The sequence below is a fragment of the Pseudophryne corroboree genome, chromosome 1 (assembly GCF_028390025.1).
Source record: "Pseudophryne corroboree isolate aPseCor3 chromosome 1, aPseCor3.hap2, whole genome shotgun sequence".
Taxonomy (NCBI): domain Eukaryota; kingdom Metazoa; phylum Chordata; class Amphibia; order Anura; family Myobatrachidae; genus Pseudophryne; species Pseudophryne corroboree.
In genome coordinates, this window is record NC_086444.1 from 1,043,372,785 (window position 1) to 1,043,389,138 (window position 16,354).

The window sequence follows — 16,354 nt, forward strand, 5'->3', positions numbered from 1 at the left end:
CATGTTGCAGGCTGTGTTTGAAAAATGACAGTTAAGAGATGGTTGGTTGGCAAATTATCACTCTCCACTTTATCACTTTTCAAGGCTTAGTACTTCTGGCACATTAAAACAAGTTGCAGAACCTCTGCAAAAGCAGCCTAAAACTTGTTTGGGAACTTTCTACTTACGTCCCGTGGCAGAGGGTATGTTGCTCACAGTAGGGGAGTGCAGGGCCGGATAAAGGAGTCATTCTGACCTGATCGTAGCTGTGCTAAATTTAGCACAGCTGCGATCACTTACACTGACATGCGAGGGGACGCCCAGCACAGGGCTAGTCCACCCCCGCATGTCAGGCCCCTCTCCCCCCGCTCAGCACAGCGCGATGTGTGCTGAGCGTGCGGGGGGAGACAGGGGGCCCGCTCATTTCACCCAGCGGGTGAAGTGAGCGACCTGCTAGATTGGCCTGCATGCAGGCCAATCTAGCACCAGCGATAGCGATGCGCGGGGCTGCGCATCGCTATCGCTGTGGGGCATACACACAGAGTGATCGCTGCTTAAAATCTAAGCAATCTAGTCAGATTACTTAGATTTTAAGCAGCGATCGCTCCGTGAGTACCCCCTTTAAACCCTCTGCTAGCAAACAGAAACCGATCAATACAACAGATCTTATGTGTAGCTATGTAGAGAATACTTGAGTACAGGGGCGTATCTACCATTTGGCCAGGATGGCACTCGCCAGGGGCGCCCGTAGAAGGGGGGCGCCGCCCGGAGGTGCCACCCGCGGCCAAGTGATAGAGCAGTACGGAAGGGCAGGGAGTGAAGCAAAGGCTGCACAACTTCCTCGGAGTTTAATCAGCGGCAAGGGGAGGAGACAGAAGCTGTGTGCTGCCGAGTCCTGACTTAAAGTCCTGGCTGCAGCAGTTTCTGCTACAGCTGAATATATCACCCCCCTCAGCTCCTGCACCTCCGAGTCACTCCCTCCCTCCTCTGTTCCCTTGAAAGCAGTTAGCCCCGCCCCCTGGAGGCGGAGATCCAGCCCAGGCCCATGATTACCAGGGCAGTGTGAGGAGGATTACTGGGGTTGCCTGCAAGGAATCACACCGCGGGAGGAGGAGAGACTATGGCTGGAGACTGATGGACAGACCCCTTGAAGTGCTGAGACACCATGGTGAGTCCTTGTCCCAAGAAGTCCGTGACAGCTGTCTGTGTGGAGGAGGGGATATGTGTGGGTGGGAAGTGAGAAAGATGTCAGTATGGCGGGGTGGGGGGGGGGGGGTTGATGGATGTGTGTGAGCCTGTGAGGAAGCTGTTGGTGGACAAGGGAGGAAGGGGAGATCTGTGTATGTGACACACACAGACAGTACATCAATACCTGCAAATATCCCACATTTTAGACCCCCCCCCCTCCCCAATCATTACAGTAATACCATCCACATAACAATAATCGTTTCTTCTGCACAGTATGTGTGCTGTCAGTGTGAGTGTGTGTGTGTGTGTGTGTGGGGGGGGGGGGGTCGGGGGGGCTGAGAGAATTGTCAGTATTGGGACTGGGGCATGTATATATGAGAGCTGTCAGTGTGGAGGGGGGGAAGGGGGAATTGGTGTGATGGAGCTGTCAGTGTGGAAGGGGGGGATTGGTGTGATGGAGCTGTCAGTGTGGAAGGGGGGATTAGTGTGATGGAGGTGTCAGCATGGATGGGAGGAAGGGGGGGATTGGTGGGATGGAGCTGTCAGTGTGGAGGGGGGGAGGGGGGATTAGTGTGATGGAGGCGTCAGTGTGGAGGGGAGGAAGGGGGGATTGGTGTGATGGACGTGTTGGTGTGGAGGGGAGGAAGGGGGGATTGATGTGATGGAGGTGTCAGCGTGGAGGGGAGGAAGGGGGGATTGATGTGATGGAGGTGTCAGCGTGGAGGGGAGGAAGCGGGGATTGGTGTGATGGAGCTGTCAGTGTGGAGGGGAGGAAGGGGGGATTGGTGTGATGGAGGTGTCAGTGTGGATGGGAGGAAGGGGGGATTGGTGTGATGGAGGCGTCAGTGTGGAGGGGGAGAAGGGGGATTGGTGTGATGGAGATGTCAGTGTGGGAGTGGTAAGAGTTGTCAGTGGGGGAGGTATGTTTGTGTTTAGATTTGTGCGTATGAGGGTAATGTGTGTTAGAGAGTTTTCAGGGGGGGGGGCACATTGTTCAGAATTGTTTTGACAAGGAGAACTACATCTCCCAGCATCTGCAGCGTGCTGGAGATGCTGATAAGCTTTATCAAAAAGTTTAAAACGCTTATTGCTTTTAAAACTGGGTGGTTAATAAGGGAGAGCTGTACAGTACGGCATTTTTCCAGTGCATATGTTTGCAAGTTGAGCTGCCACATTTCACTGAACCACCCCCAAATGTAATTGCACCCACCTCCGCCCTCCTAGAGGGAGATAGTTACAGCTGTTATACTAATAGTGGGTTGTTGAATGTAGTCAGCAAGTCAACAGTACTTATGTCGACACTACAATGCCAGCACCAGATTCCCAACTCAGTTCTAAGGCTGCTTAAAGTATATTTTTCCCCTATCCTACCACTCACTACTAGACACCTACCTCCACCTCTCCACGCATGCACACGCACGCACGCACGCACACACACACGCACGCACGCACGCACGCACGCACGCACGCACGTACGTACGTACGTACGTACGTACGTACGTAGAAGTGAGCCAGTGGAGAAATTTCCCCATCAACCAATCAGCAGCTCTGTATAATATAATAGTATGCAAATTATAGATGTTACTTCAGTGCTGATTGGTTGCCATGGGCACTTCTCCACTGGCTCACTTCTCCGCTCTTATCACTGCTTAGTAAATGTACCCCTTAGACTCTCTCCTCTGTCTAGACTGCAGTGGTTCCCAAACTCGGTACTCAACAGTTCCAGGTCACCTGTGGATTTTTAAAATGTGGCAGTTGGTGATACACAGTACACATGCCATGGAAAACGTGACTTGTTAGGGATCCTTTAGGACAGAGTTTGGGAACCACTGGTCTAGCGTGTCAGTGTCTGTTGTCCACTGTATCCTTTGTCTTATTTTTTGCAGTATTTCTCTGTCTCTGATGTAGTGCAGAGAGGTAGTACAGTGATGTTTTACAGTGTAGTGTAACCTATAGAAGGGTCAGCAATTAGTGTAGGGTGTAGAGGCGTCAGTGATGTAGTGTAGGGAGGTCGGTTATGTAGTGTAGGGTGTAGAGGCGTCAGTGATGTAGTGTAGGGAGGTCGGTTATGTAGTGTAGGGTGTAGAGGCGTCAGTGATGTAGTGTAGGGAGGTCAGTTATGTAGTGTAGGGTGTAGAGGCGTCAGTGATGTAGTGTAGGGTGTAGAGGCATCAGTGATGTAGTGTAGGGAGGTCGGTTATGTAGTGTAGGGTGTAGAGGCGTCAGTGATGTAGTGTAGGGAGGTCAGTTATGTAGTGTATGGTGTAGAGGCATCAGTGATGTAGTGTAGGGAGGTCGGTTATGTAGTGTAGGGTGTAGAGGCGTCAGTGATGTAGTGTAGGGTGTAGAGGCATCAGTGATGTAGTGTAAGGAGGTCGGTTATGTAGTGTCGGGTGTAGAGGCGTCAGTGATGTAGTGTAGGGAGGTCAGTTATGTAGTGTATGGTGTAGAGGCATCAGTGATGCAGTGTAGGGAGGTCGGTTATGTAGTGTAGGGTGTAGAGGCGTCAGTGATGTAGTGTAGGGTGTAGAGGCATCAGTGATGTACTATAGGGTGTAGAGAAGTCAGTGATGTAGTGTAGGATATAGAGGGGTCAGTAAATATACTAATCCCAAGTACTTACTACACTTAATAAATTAAAACACAAACTGCAGGAAAAAGTATGCAACCTGGGTCAAAGAAAAAAAGCAAAGGGCAGAGGTAAATAAGAGTGACCAACGCCATGCCTTGTGCCACATAGCATTATGTTAAACTTAGATGTTCCATAGTCTGGGGTGGGTGGGACACCATGACACATAGTCTGGGGCAGGCAGGTTAGCTAGCCTATAGAAGTCTGTTGATAGCAGAGGTTGGGGGGGGGGGGTGGACTGATCCAGTGAGGGTAGGCAGGGGAGGCAGAGCCTCACCTGTTATACTCGAGTATTCTCCAGTTTTTTTTTTACTATAAATAACATATATAGGTTAACAAAATATGTACAACCATGTTTAATGCCCACATGAACCCTACGGTTCATATGGGATGTGAGCCTTCGCATCCACCCCCTGCGATTAGCCATAGCAGCCCCCCCCCCCTGAGTTTTATCCCTAGCCACCTACCCAGGGTGGTTAGGGTAGGGGGCAGAGGAGGGGTAAATTAATTACCTTGTCCCCTGTCAGCATTCTAAAAATCATGATGTCGCAGTTTGTCATCTAACTGCCAGCATCCCGAACATCACCATTTCCTAACACACCCATTCATATATGTGTATGTAACTCTGACTCTGATACTAGCCAGTGCCTCCTCAGCCACTGACCTCACCGCACCTCACTGGGCAGTTCATGATCCAATGCTGCTTGGTTTCTTGTCTGCTGTTGCTACCAGCCAGTTCCCGTTGACAGTAAGTCCCAAACAGCAATGTTTGGCAGCGTTTGTGGGATGCAGTTGGTGTGACCCCCCTATTTCAAATTTGGGGGGGCGCCAGGCCCTTACTTTGCCAGGGGCGCTCGGACCCCTAGATACACCCCTGCTTGAGTATATTAAAACTAGAGATGTGCACCGGAAATTTTTCGGGATTTGTGTTTTGGTTTTGTGTTCGGTTCCGCGGCCATGTTTTGGGTTCGAACGCGTTTTGGCAAAACCTCACCGAATTTTTTTTGTCGGATTCGGGTGTGTTTTGGATTCGGGTGTTTTTTTCAAAAAACCCTAAAAAACAGCTTAAATCATAGAATTTGGGGGTCATTTTGATCCCAAAGTATTATTAACCTCAATAACCATAATTTCCACTCATTTTCAGTCTATTCTGAACACCTCACACCTCACAATATTATTTTTAGTCCTAAAATTTGCACCGAGGTCGCTGGATGACTAAGCTCAGCGACCCAAGTGGCCGACACAAACACCTGGCCCATCTAGGAGTGGCACTGCAGTGTCACGCAGGATGGCCCTTCCAAAAAACACTCCCCAAACAGCACATGACGCAAAGAAAAAAAGAGGCGCAATGAGGTAGCTGTGTGACTAAGCTCAGCGACCCAAGTGGCCGACACAAACACCTGGCCCATCTAGGAGTGGCACTGCAGTGTCAGGCAGGATGGCCCTTCCAAAAAATACTCCCCAAACAGCACATGACGCAAAGAAGAAAAAAAAGAGGCGCAATGAGGTAGCTGTGTGACTAAGCTCAGCGACCCTAGTGGCCGACACAAACACCTGGCCCATCTAGGAGTGGCACTGCAGTGTCACGCAGGATGGCCCTTCCAAAAAACCCTCCCCAAACAGCACATGACGCAAAGAAAAAAAGAGGCGCAATGAGGTAGCTGTGTGAGTAAGCTCAGCGACCCTAGTGGCCGACACAAACACCTGGACCATCTAGGAGTGGCACTGCAGTGTCACGCAGGCTGGCCCTTCCAAAAAACACTCCCCAAACAGCACATGACGCAAAGAAAAATGAAAGAAAAAAGAGGTGCAAGATGGAATTGTCCTTGGGCCCTCCCACCCACCCTTATGTTGTATAAACAGGACATGCACACTTTAACCAACCCATCATTTCAGTGACAGGGTCTGCCACACGACTGTGACTGAAATGACGGGTTGGTTTGAACCCCCACCAAAAAAGAAGCAATTAATCTCTCCTTGCACAAACTGTCTCTACAGAGGCAAGATGTCCACCTCATCATCATCCTCCGATTCATCACCGTGTACATCCCCCTCCTCACAGATTATCAATTCGTCCCCACTGGAATCCACCATCACAGCTCCCTGTGTACTTTGTGGAGGCAATTGCTGCTGGTGAATGTCTCCATGGAGGAATTGATTATAATTCATTTTAATGAACATCATCTTCTCCACATTTTCTGGAAGTAACCTCGTACGTCGATTGCTGACAAGGTGAGCGGCGGCACTAAACAGTAAACACTCTTTCGGAGTACACACTTATGGGAGGGCAACTTAGGTAGAATAAAGCCAGTTTGTGCAAGGGCCTCCAAATTGCCTCTTTTTCCTGCCAGTATACGTACGGACTGTCTGACGTGCCTACTTGGATGCGGTCACTCATATAATCCTCCACCATTCTTTCAATGGGGAGAAAATCATATGCAGTGACAGTAGACGACATGTCCGTCATCGTTGGCAGGTCCTTCAGTCCGGACCAGATGTCAGCATCAGCAGTCGCTCCAGACTGCCCTGCATCACCGCCAGCGGGTGGGCTCGGAATTCTGAGCCTTTTCCTCGCACCCCCAGTTGCGGGAGAATGTGAAGGAGGAGATGTTGACAGGTCGCGTTCCGCTTGACTTGACAATTTTCTCACCAGCAGTTCTTTGAACCCCTGCAGACTTGTGTCTGCCGGAAAGAGAGATCCAAGGTAGGTTTTAAATCTAGGATCGAGCACGGTGGCCAAAATGTAGTGCTCTGATTTCAACAGATTGACCACCCGTGAATCCTTGTTAAGCGAATTAAGGGCTCCATCCACAAGTCCCACATGCCTAGCGGAATCGCTCTGTGTTAGCTCCTCCTTCAATGTCTCCAGCTTCTTCTGCAAAAGCCTGATGAGGGGAATGACCTGACTCAGGCTGGCAGTGTCTGAACTGACTTCACGTGTGGCAAGTTCAAAAGGTTGCTGAACCTTGCACAACGTTGAAATCATTCTCCACTGCGCTTGAGACAGGTGCATTCCACCTCCTATATCGTGCTCAGTTGTATAGGCTTGAATGGCCTTTTGCTGCTCCTTCAACCTCTGAAGCATATAGAGGGTTGAATTCCACCTCGTTACCACTTCTTGCTTCAGATGATGGCAGGGCAGGTTCAGGCGTTTTTGGTGGTGCTCCAGTCTTCTGTACGTGGTGCCTGTACGCCGAAAGTGCCCCGCAATTCTTCTGGCCACCGACAGCATCTCTTGCACGCCCCTCTCGTTTTTTAAATAATTCTGCACCACCAAATTCAAGGTATGTGCAAAACATGGGACGTGCTGGAATTTGCCCATATTTAATGCACACACAATATTGCTGGCGTTGTCTGATGCCACAAATCCACAGGAGAGTCCAATTGGGGTAAGCCATTCTGCGATGATCTTCCTCAGTTGCCGTAAGAGGTTTTTAGCTGTGTGCGTATTCTGGAAAGCGGTGATACAAAGCGTAGCCTGCCTAGGAAAGAGTTGGCGTTTGCGAGATGCTGCTACTGGTGCCGCCGCTGCTGCTCTTGCGGCGGGAGTCCATACATCTACCCAGTGGGCTGTCACAGTCATATAGTCCTGAGTCTGCCCTGCTCCACTTGTCCACATGTCCGTGATTAAGTGGACATTGGGTACAACTGCATTTTTTAGGACACTGGTGAGTCTTTTTCTGAGGTCTGTGTACATTTTCGGTATCGCCTGCCTAGAGAAATGGAACCTAGATGGCATTTGGTACCGGGGACACAGTACCTCAAACAAGTCTATAGTTGGCTCTGCAGTAATGATGGATACCGGAACCACGTTTCTCAACGCCCAGGATGCCAAGGCCTCAGTTATCCGCTTTGCAGCAGGATGACTGCTGTGATATTTCATCTTCCTCGCAAAGGACTGTTGGACAGTCAATTGCTTGGTGGAAGTAGTAAAAATGGTCTTACGACTTCCCCTCTGGGATGACCATCGACTCCCAGCAGCAACAACAGCAGCGCCAGCAGCAGTAGGCGTTACACGCAAGGATGCATCGGAGGAATCCCAGGCAGAAGAGGAATCGTCAGAATTGCCAGTGACATGGCCTGCAGGACTATTGGCATTCCTGGGGAAGGAGGAAATTGACACTGAGGGAGTTGGTGGGGTGGTTTGCGTGAGCTTGGTTACAAGAGGAAGGGATTTACTGGTCAGTGGACTGCTTCCGCTGTCGCCCAAAGTTTTTGAACTTGTTACTGACTTATGATGAATGCGCTGCAGGTGACGTATAAGGGAGGATGTTCCGAGGTGGTTAACGTCCTTACCCCTACTTATTACAGCTTGACAAAGGCAACACACGGCTTGACAAATGTTGTCCGCATTTCTGTTTAAATACTTCCACACCGAAGAGCTGATTTTTTTGGTATTTTCACCAGGCATGTCAATGGCCATATTCCTCCCACGGACAACAGGTGTCTCCCCGGGTGCCTGACTTAAACAAACCACCTCACCATCAGAATCCTCCTGGTCAATTTCCTCCCCAGCGCCAGCAACACCCATATCCTCCTCATCCTGGTGTACTTCAACACTGACATCTTCAATCTGACTATCAGGAACTGGACTGCGGGTGCTCCTTCCAGCACTTGCAGGGGGCGTGCAAATGGTGGAAGGCGCATGCTCTTCACGTCCAGTGTTGGGAAGGTCAGGCATCGCAACCGACACAATTGGACTCTCCTTGTGGATTTGTGATTTCGAAGAACGCACAGTTCTTTGCTGTGCTTTTGCCAGCTTAAGTATTTTCATTTTTCTAGCGAGAGGCTGAGTGCTTCCATCCTCATGTGAAGCTGAACCACTAGCCATGAACATAGGCCAGGGCCTCAGCCGTTCCTTGCCACTCCGTGTGGTAAATGGCATATTGGCAAGTTTACGCTTCTCCTCCGACAATTTTATTTTAGATTTTTGAGTCCTTTTTTTACTGATATTTGGTGTTTTGGATTTTACATGCTCTGTACTATGACATTGGGCATCGGCCTTGGCAGACGACGTTGATGGCATTTCATCGTCTCGGCCATGACTAGTTGCAGCAGCTTCAGCACGAGGTGGAAGTCGATCTTGATCTTTCCCTATTTTTGGAACCTCAACATTTTTGTTCTCCATATTTTAATAGGCACAACTAAAAGGCACCTCAGGTAAACAATGGAGATGGATGGATACTAGTATACTTATGGATGACGAGTGACTGCCGACACAGAGGTAGCTACAGCCGTGGACTACCGTACTGCGTCTGCTAGTATAGACTGGATGATAATGATATAAAATATATATATATATCACTACTGCAGGACAGGTATATATTATATAATGACGGACCTGCTGGACACTGTCAGCAGCAGACTCCTAAACTACTAGTATGAAGAAGATAGAAAAAAAAAACCCCACCACAGGTAGGTATACAATTATGGACGAGCACTGCCGACACAGAGGTAGCTACAGCCGTGGACTACCGTACTGCGTCTGCTAGTATAGACTGGATGATAATGATATAAAAAATATATATATATCACTACTGCAGGAACAGGTATATATTATATAATGACGGACCTGCTGGACACTGTCAGCAGCAGACTCCTAAACTACTAGTATGAAGAAGATAGAAAAAAAAACCCACCACAGGTAGGTATACAATTATGGACGAGCACTGCCGACACAGAGGTAGCTACAGCCGTGGACTACCGTACTGCGTCTGCTAGTATAGACTGGATGATAATGATATAAAAAATATATATATATCACAACTGCAGGACAGGTATATATTATATAATGACGGACCTGCTGGACACTGTCAGCAGCAGACTCCTAAACTACTAGTATGAAGAAGATAGGAAAAAAAAACCCACCACAGGTAGGTATACAATTATGGACGAGCACTGCCGACACAGAGGTAGCTACAGCCGTGGACTACCGTACTGCGTCTGCTAGTATAGACTGGATGATAATGATATAAAAAATATATATATATCACTACTGCAGGACAGGTATATATTATAAAATGACGGACCTGCTGGACACTGTCAGCAGCAGACTCCTATACTACTAGTATGAAGAAGATAGAAAAAAAAAACCCACCACAGGTAGGTATACAATTATGGACGAGCACTGCCGACACAGAGGTAGCTACAGCCGTGGACTACCGTACTGCGTCTGCTAGTATAGACTGGATTATAATGATATAAAAAATATATATATATCACTACTGCAGGACAGGTATATATATTATATAATGACGGACCTGCTGGACACTGTCAGCAGCAGACTCCTAAACTACTAGTATGAAGAAGATAGAAAAAAAAACCCACCACAGGTAGGTATACAATTATGGACGAGCACTGCCGACACAGAGGTAGCTACAGCCGTGGACTACCGTACTGCGTCTGCTAGTATAGACTGGATGATAATGATATAAAAAATATATATATATCACTACTGCAGGACAGATATATATTATATAATGACGGACCTGCTGGACACTGTCAGCAGCAGACTCCTAAACTACTAGTATGAAGAAGATAGAAAAAAAAAACCACCACAGGTAGGTATACAATTATGGACGAGCACTGCCGACACAGAGGTAGCTACAGCCGTGGACTACCGTACTGCGTCTGCTAGTATAGACTGAATGATAATGATATAAAAAATATATATATATCACTACTGCAGGACAGGTATATATTATATAATGACGGACCTGCTGGACACTGTCAGCAGCAGACTCCTAAACTACTAGTATGAAGAAGATAGAAAAAAAAAAACCACCACAGGTAGGTATACAATTATGGACGAGCACTGCCGACACAGAGGTAGCTACAGCCGTGGACTACCGTACTGCGTCTGCTAGTATAGACTGGATGATAATGATATAAAAAATATATATATATCACTACTGCAGGACAGGTATATATTATAAAATGACGGACCTGCTGGACACTGTCAGCAGCAGACTCCTAAACTACTAGTATGAAGAAGATAGAAAAAAAAAACCCACCATAGGTAGGTATACAATTATGGACGAGCACTGCCGACACAGAGGTAGCTACAGCCGTGGACTACCGTACTGCGTCTGCTAGTATAGACTGGATGATAATGATATAAAAAATATATATATATATCACTACTGCAGGACAGGTATATATATTATATAATGACGGACCTGCTGGACACTGTCAGCAGCAGACTCCTAAACTACTAGTATGAAGAAGATAGAAAAAAAACCCACCACAGGTAGGTATACAATTATGGACGAGCACTGCCGACACAGAGGTAGCTACAGCCGTGGACTACCATACTGCGTCTGCTAGTATAGACTGGATGATAATGATATAAAAAATATATATATATCACTACTGCAGGTATATATTATAATATAATGAATGACGGACCTGCTGGACACTGTCTGTCAGCAGAATGCGTTTATAGAATAAATAAAAAAAACACCACACGAGTGTTTAACTTTTTCAGGCAGACAATATACTGGTGGTCACTGGTCAGTCACACTGGCAGCAAAAGTGTGCACTGTTATGTACTCCTGCTATAACTGCTCCCCAGTCTCCCCCACAATTAAGCTGTGTGAGCAGTGAGCACTCAGCACAGTCAGATATACATAGATTATATTATCATGCAGCACAGTGCCGTTTCTAGCGGCGGGCGAGCCGTGCAACCGCACGGGGCGCCCGCCGCGGCACTTTGTTACTCCTTATCGCCTCTGCCGAGCGCTCCTGCTCGGGGGGCGGGGCTTCGCGGAATGACGCGTTGCGTCGTGACGTCACGACGCAATCGCGTCATTCCGCGAAGCCCCGCCCCCCGAGCAGGAGCGCTCGGCAGAGGCGATAAGGAGATAAGCAAGAAGGAGGAGGCGGCCGGCGCGAGGGACGCGAGGCGGCGGGACCGAAGAGCGGGAAGACGTAAGTATTCTCTCTCTCTCTCTCTCTCCCCCCCTCTCCCCCTCAACTTGAAACCTGCCTGCCGCTGCCGCACTGTGTAAAATGGGGACACCTGCCTATGGGGATACCTGCCTGCCGCACTGTGTAAAATGGGGGCACCTGCCTGCGTACTGTGTAATATGGGGGCACCTGCCTGCGTACTATGTAATATGGGGACACCTGCCTGCGTACTGTGTAATATGGGGGCATCTGCCTGCGTACTGTGTAATATGGGGGCACCTGCCTGCGTACTGTGTAATATGGGGGCACCTGCCTGCGTACTGTGTAATATGGGGGCATCTGCCTGCGTACTGTGTAATATGGGGGCATCTGCCTGCGTACTGTGTAATATGGGGGCACCTGCCTGCGTACTGTGTAATATGGGGGCATCTGCCTGCGTACTGTGTAATATGGGGGCATCTGCCTGCGTACTGTGTAATATGGGGGCACCTGCCTGCGTACTGTGTAATATGGGGGCACCTGCCTGCGTACTGTGTAATATGGGGGCACCTGCCTGCGTACTGTGTAATATGGGGGCACCTGCCTGCGTACTGTGTAATATGGGGGCATCTGCCTGCGTACTGTGTAATATGGGGGCATCTGCCTGTGCGCTGTGTAATATGGGGGCATCTGCCTGCGTACTGTGTAATATGGGGGCATCTGCCTGCGTACTGTGTAATATGGGGGCATCTGCCTGCGTACTGTGTAATATGGGGGCATCTGCCTGCGTACTGTGTAATATGGGGGCATCTGCCTGCGTACTGTGTAAAATGGGGGTATCTGCCTGCCGCGCTGTGTAAAATGGGGATACCTGCCTGCCGCACTGTGTAAAATAGGAATACCTGCCTGCGTACTGTGTAAAATGGGGGCACCTGCCTGCGTACTGTGTAAAATGGGGATATCTGCCTGCCGTGCTGTGTAAAATGGGGATATCTGCCTGCCGTGCTGTGTAAAATGGGGATATCTGCCTGCCGTGCTGTGTAAAATGGGGATATCTGCCTGCCGTGCTGTGTAAAATGGGGATACCTGCCTGCCGTGCTGTGTAAAATGGGGATACCTGCCTGCTGCACTGTGTAAAATGGGGATACCTGCCTGCTGCACTTTGTAAAATGGGGGCACCTGCCTGCGTACTGTGTAAAATGGGGATACCTGCCTACCGTACTGTGTAAAATGGGGATACCTGCCTTCCGTACTGTGTAAAATGGGGACACCTGCCTGCCGCGCTGTGTAAAATGGGGACACCTGCCTGCCGCGCTGTGTAATATGGGGACACTTGCCTGCTGTAATGTGTAAAAAGGGGACTTTTTTATTTTTATTTCCCCCCCCCTGTGGTGGGTGTGATGATATCAGATGAGGCCATGCCCACTTTAATGAGACCACGCCCATTTTAATCAGGCCACACACCCTTGTCGGGAGCGCGCGCGCCTACGGCGCGCGCATGCTTTTTATTTTTATGGCTATATGGGGGGGGCACACTTTTTTTTTTTTAGAGCAATGGGGGGGGGGGGGGCGCATTTTGAAATCTCGCACTGGGAGCCAAATTGTCTAGAAACTGCCCTGATGCAGCACACTGAGGCTGAGCACAGATATGGTATGTGACTGTGTATCGTTTTTTTTCAGGCAGAGAACGGATTTTAAATAATGAATAAAACTGGTGGTCACTAGTATAACTATCAGCAAAACTCTGCACTCTCTGAGTACTCCTAATGCTCCCCAAAATTACTAAAATTAAATTACTAGTAAATCAAGTGTCTCACTCTCTATCTAAACGGAGAGGACGCCAGCCACGTCCTCTCCCTATCAATCTCAATGCACGTGTGAAAATGGCGGCAACGTGCGGCTCCTTATATAGAATCCGAGTCGCGCGATAGAATACGAGCCTCGCGAGAATCCGACAGCGGGATGATGACGTTCGGGCGCGCTCGGGTTAGCCGAGCAAGGCGGGAAGATCCGAGTCTGCCTCGGACCCGTGTAAAAAGGCTGAAGTTCGGGGGGGTTCGGATTCCGAGCAACCGAACCCGCTCATCTCTAATTAAAACACCTTGCAAATACAGAATCCCCTTGTGTGCTGAAGGCCGGTGTTATACTTTATTACTTCTGAAATCAGGTTACACTATAGTTCACAAGATTATGTAAATTGTACAATGGGCTCCAGTTACCTATCTAAATATGTAGCAAATTGCAGATACCTTGCTGTTTGAACATAAATCAATTGCTCTTTGCATCATTTATGAGAAGAGATAGACTAGTCTGATGTGATGAACAGGTCACTGAGGGAATACTTTTATACCAACACTGACAGTATACTGCAATAAAAGGAAACATACAGTATTAACAGGAACAGTAACTCTCCCTATTCAGAGATAATCCGTAACCCCTTCTGTCTTGCCACTGATCATGATTACTTGAGATACTATTAATACTTGCCACTAGCTGGTTCCATGCCTAGTTCTGCCCTGGATGGTGCCCTCAAGGAAGAGGTGCCAACTATAAAATAACTAAGCCTTGAAAAGTGATAATGTGGAGAGTGATAACGTACCAGCCAATCAGCTCATAACTACCATGTTGCAGGCTGTGTTTGAAAAATGACAGTTAAGAGCTGGTTGGTTGGCAAATTATCACTCTCCACTTAATCACTTTTCAAGGCTTAGTACTTCTGGCACATTAAAACATGTTGCAGAACCTCTGCAAAAGCAGCCTAAAACTTGTTTGGGAACTTTCTACTTACGTCCCGTGGCAGAGGGTATGTTGCTCACAGTAGGCGAGTGCAGGGCCGGATAAAGGAGTCATTCTGACCTGATCGTAGCTGTGCTAAATTTAGCACAGCTGCGATCACTTACACTGACATGCGAGGGGACGCCCAGCACAGGGCTAGTCCACCCCGCATGTCAGGCCCCTCTACCCCCGCACAAGTACAAAAGCATCGCACAGCGGCGATGCTTTTTGTACTTGAAAAGTAACTCCCAGCAAGCGCATCTCCTGCGGCTGGCCGGGAGTTACGCGTCCCTCCCCCGGCATGGTACGGCCACGCCTGCGTTGGCCGGACCGTGCCCACAAAATGTTGGCCAAACGCCGCCATGCCGCCTCCTCCTGCCCAACGACCGCCTCTGCCTGTCAATCAAGCAGAGGTGATCGCTAGGCAACTTCTGACCTGATCGCTGTGCTGCGATGAACGGCAGCGAGCCACTAGGTCAGAATGACACCCTAAGACTTCAGGGGGGCCGAGGTACTTAAGATAGCGGGGCCTCTCCCTCACGTCAGTATCATACCCCTGGCTGTGCCCAATGTGCCGCCTCCCCATTTGCAGGTTTTATGTATATATATATATATATATATATATATATATAAAACTAGCTCCATGTGTCTGGTACTCACAAATGGTGGCAGATACTGTATACCTGCTGTGGTGCTCTCCTACAGTCGGTAGAACCGATAGATGCATAGAGATGACAGGTTGCACTCAGCAGATCTGTTAAAAGGTTAAAAAATGTCCTTTATTCCTACGTGTCGGGCATGCATCCGTCATCGGGCACAATATTATGCCTGGCAACAGGTGCAAGCCCGAAACATAGGAATACAGGACGTTTTTAAAACTATTAACAAGTCTACAGAGCGCAACCCGTCATCTCTAAATATATATATATATATATATATATATATATATATATATATATAATACACACACATATACACTGCTAAAAAAAATAAAGGGAACACTAAAATAACACATCCTAGATCTGAATGAATGAAATATTCTTATTAAATACTTTGTTCTTTACATAGTTGAATGTGCTGACAACAAATCACACAAAAATAATCAATGGAAATCAAATTTATTAACCCATGGAGGTCTGGATTTGGAGTCACACTCAAAAAAAAGTGGAAAAACACACTACAGGCTGATCCAACTTTGATGTAATGTCCTTAAAACAAGTCAAAATGAGGCTCAGTAGTGTGTGTGGCCTCCACGTGCCTGTATGACCTCCCTACAATGCCTGGGCATGCTCTTGATGAGGTGGTGGATGGTCTCCTGAGGGATCTCCTCCTAGACCTGGACTAAAGCATCCGCCAACTCCTGGACAGTCTGTGGTGCAACCTGGCGTTGGTGGATGGAGCGAGACATGATGTCCCAGATGTGCTCAATTAGATTCAGGTCTGGGGAATGGGCGGTCCAGTCCATAGCATCAATGCCTTCGTCTTGCAGGAACTGCTGACACACTCCAGCCACATGAGGTCTAGCATTGTCTTGCATTAGGAGGAACCCAGGGCCAACTGCACCAGCATATGGTCTCACAAGGGGTCTGAGGATCTCATCTCGGTACCTAATGGCAGTCAGGCTACCTCTGGCGAGTACATGGAGGGCTGTGCGGCCCCCCAAAGAAATGCCACCCCACACCATTACTGACCCACTGCCAAACCGGTCATGCTGTAGGATGTTGCAGGCAGCAGACCATTCTCCTTGGCGTCTCCAGACTCTGTCACATCTGTCACATGTGCTCAGTGAGAACCTGCTTTCATCTGCGAAGAGCACAGGGCGCCAGTGGCGAATTTGCCAATCTTGGTGTTCTCTGGCAAATGCCAAACGTCCTGCATGGTGTTGGTCTGTAAGCA

At 48.5% G+C, this 16,354-nt stretch overlaps 1 long non-coding RNA gene across 1 annotated transcript in view; it reads left to right on the forward strand.

Annotated features, from left to right (window-relative positions):
- Positions 1-897: 897 nt before the first annotated feature.
- LOC134986645 (uncharacterized) overlaps positions 898-16,354 on the forward strand; it is a 54,524-nt gene continuing 39,067 nt past the window's right edge. The window contains exon 1 of the long non-coding RNA XR_010192528.1: positions 898-1,147. This is a non-coding gene — a long non-coding RNA (uncharacterized LOC134986645). The remainder of the gene's footprint in view (positions 1,148-16,354) is intronic.